This window comes from Oncorhynchus kisutch, linkage group LG18, assembly GCF_002021735.2.
Source record: "Oncorhynchus kisutch isolate 150728-3 linkage group LG18, Okis_V2, whole genome shotgun sequence".
NCBI lineage: Eukaryota > Metazoa > Chordata > Actinopteri > Salmoniformes > Salmonidae > Oncorhynchus > Oncorhynchus kisutch.
This window is the reverse complement of record NC_034191.2, coordinates 60,922,825-60,926,575: the sequence shown is the minus strand read 5'-3', so window position 1 is coordinate 60,926,575 and position 3,751 is coordinate 60,922,825.

Here is a 3,751-nt window from a genome sequence, read left to right as displayed (position 1 = left end):
TCTGCAGCACTCCACCAATCAGGCCTTTATGGTAGAGTGGGCAGACGGAAGCCACTCCTCAGTAAAAGGCACATGACAGCCCGCTTGGAGTTTTCCAAAAGGCACCTAAAGGATTCTCTGGCCTGAATGACAAGGGTCACGTCTGGAGGAAACCTGGCACCATCCCTACGGTGAATCATGGTGGTGGCAGCATCATGCTGTGAGGATGTTTTTCAGAGACAGAGACTGGGAGACAAGTCAAGATCGAGGCAAAGATGAACGGAGCAAAGTACAGAGAGATCTTTGATGAAAACCTGCTCCAGTGCTCAGGACCTCAGACTGGGGCGTAGGTTCACCTTCCAACAGGACAATGACCCTAAGCACCCTCCAACTGCTTTGCTTTACATAGCAAAGAAACACTTCTTAGACTTCTTCCATTACCACAAAAATACTTTTAAAGAGCTAAAGCAAGCCCCACAACTTTACTTGTAAAGTTACCGTCGAGTTAAATATGTTATTAACAGTTAATAAATTATGAGTAAATGCAAAGTTGACAAAAAAATTAAATAATCCTAGGAAACAATATCCTCCTTTTGCAAATAGTTATAAATATTTTGGTGTGGGGTATTTCAATCCTACCTCTTGAGCTCATTCTGATTCTACACCTCATCCATCTGAGGACAAAATTTAATTTAACCCCTGTAGACAAAAATGATTTACACACATTTTGATCAGAAGCCAAAAAATGAAGGCAACACCAATTTCAGAGTTTGCACCATGTTGATTCTCTCTCTCTCTCTCTCTCTCTCTCTCTCTCTCTCTCTCTATCTCATTTTTTCACTCTCCATCCATCTATATCTGTCTCTTTCAGGGGTGACTCAGATCGACTCTTTAAATTACCTGATGCAGAGAGGGATAATGCCAGGGGCCAACCTCAAAGAGTGTCTTGCTCTCTCTCTCTCGCTCTCTCTCCCCCTCTCTCTATCTATCTCCTCTCTTTCAAGTTTCACACAAACCAATCCCCTCACCCTACTCCATCTTTGTGTGACATCGCTGGGCACTTTAAAGGATGGCTCATCCTCGGCATGGGAAGATGGGCCACTGTAACAGAGCCACATGAAGGACTAGCATGACTAGCTTGAGCCTTTTGGTGGTATAAAGCTGAGAGATGGGGGAAAGGAAAGTCTTTGTAAAGTGCAATGCATGCTACAGTTTGGTGTGTGTGTGTGTGTGTGTGTGTGTGTGTGTGTGTGTGTGTGTGTGTGTGTGTGTGTGTGTGTGTGTGTGTGTGTGTGTGTGTGTGTGTGTGTGTGTGTGCGTGCGTGCGCGTGCGCGTGCGCGTGTGTGTGTGTGTATGCGGTGTGTGTCCTCAGTGTCCTGTGTGTCCTCAGTAGGGAATCAATGGAAATTACATTCCTAACTGCAAACAGAGTGGTGCGTAATCAATCGAGAGCTGCAGACAAACATCGGCAGCCATTTTTTAGAGACACAGGGGGGATAAATGGACACATACACACACAGGATACTGTTTACATGGTGGCACTTTCTACCCTCCATTCATTTTAAACCCATTACTGCATGGACACTCAAGCTCTTTATGTTTGCCACAATAGAAAAAGAGATTTAAAAGCTAGTTCTTTATTTTTGTTGTACCTCATTGTGGTTTATTGGTGAATGTGTGTAGAATAAATAATGAAAAGCACTGGATTACAACAACAAAAAAGTATACAATTTTGTTCATCACTCAAACTATGTAAGGAGTCACTTAGGAACCTAATTAACAATCTGGAAGCTTCTGGAAGCGTCTCTATTGTCAAACAAGTAAAGTGTGGTTTACTGCAGGGCAGCTCTCTAGGCCCTCTACTCTTTTTGATTTTTACCAATGACCTGCCACTGGCATTAAACAAAGCATGAGTGAGAACGCATCAGCAACCACAGCTAATGAAGTCACTAAAACCCTTAACAAAGAGTTGCAGTCTGTTTTGGAATGGCCAGTGGCCAGTAATAAACTAGTCCTGAACATCTCTAAAACTAAGAGCATTGTATTTAGTACAAATCATTCCCTAAGTTCTAGACCTAAGCTGAATCTGGTAATGAATGGTGTGCCTATTGAACAAGTTGAGGAGACAAAATTACACCACACTCCAAAAAGCAAGTCCTGCAGGCTCTAGTTTTGTCTTATTTTGATTACTGTCCAGTAGTGTGGTCGAGTGCTGCAAGGAAAGACCAAGTTAAGCTGCAGCTGGCCCAGTACAGAGCAGCACGTCTTGCCCCTCATTGTAATCAGAGGGCTGATATAAATACTATGCATGCCAGTCTCTCTTGGTTTTAAGAGTTGAAGAGAGACTGACCATGTCACATCTTCTTTTTAAAAGATACATTAATGTGTTAAAAATCCCAAATTGTTTGCATAGTCAACTTACACACAGCTCTGACCCCCCCCCCCCCCCCCCCCCCCCCCCAGGGATCTTTTCCACCAGGGATCTTTTCACAGTCCCCAAATCCAGAACAAATTCAAGAAAGCGTACAGTATTATATAGAGCCATTATTGCATGAAACTCCATTCTTCCTCATATTGCTCAAGTGAACAGCAAACCTGGTTTCAAAAAACAGATAAAGCAACACCTCATGACATAACGCCTCTCCTCTATTTGACCTAGATAGTTTGTGTGTATGTATTGATATGTAAGCTACATGTGCCTTTTGTAAAAAACTATATAATGTATGTAGTTCTGTCCTTGAGCTGTTCTTGTCTATTAATGTTCTGTATTATGTCATGTTTCATGTTCTGTGTGGACCCCATGAAGAGTAGCTGCTGCTTTTGCAACAGCTAATGGGGATCCTAATAAAATACCATTAAAACATTGAAATATGTCATCTACATGTAATTTGTTTCATGTGTCATAAAAGATGAAGGCTTAGCATGAGCACCCACCAAATTCTGATTAACAACAAGGGGACACATTGGCTTGAATGTGAAGAACTTCACAGAGGGCTTCCTTGTCCCTCATATGCCTATGACTGACACCATTGCCCGTTGTAGATTGGTAACTTATGTTGAGGTTTTGCATTTGTGCATTACATTAAATTAGATTAGAGAGAGAGAGAGAGAGAGAGAGAGAGAAAGAGAGAGAGAGAGAGAGAGAGAGAGAGGGATAGAGAGAGAGAGTAAAGGGGGTGTACTCTCAGCCAGTAACAGAAAGAGAGGAATAGTCACTGTGTATGTACATTAGTAATCAACATGGCAGGTCTATGTAATCTAGCATCTGCTCTCCCCTCCTACCCATTCCAAGATTGATGGTCCACAAGAATATTTATTGTTCATTAAATAATAATTAATATTGTTCATCCACTGAAACCAAAGCTTGAATATTACAAAGGAAGAAAAACAAATCTGTTACCCATTGCCAGTGTAAGATCAATAGTGTCATTATTGCATAGTAACACGACACTAAACCATCATAGATCAACTAAGGTATAATCTTCAACACCTACTCATTCAAGGGTTTTTCTTTATTTTTACTATTTTCTACATTGTAGAATAATAGAAGACATCAAAACGATGAAATAACACATATGGAATCATGTAGTAACCAAAAAAGTGTTAAACAAATCAAAATATATTTTCTATTTGAAATTCTACAAATAGCCACCCTTTGCCTTGATGACAGCTTTGCACACTCTTGGCATTCTCTCAACCAGCTTCATGAGGTAGTCACCTGGAATGCATTTCAATTAACAGGTCTCCTTTTTAAAAGTTAATTTGTGGAAT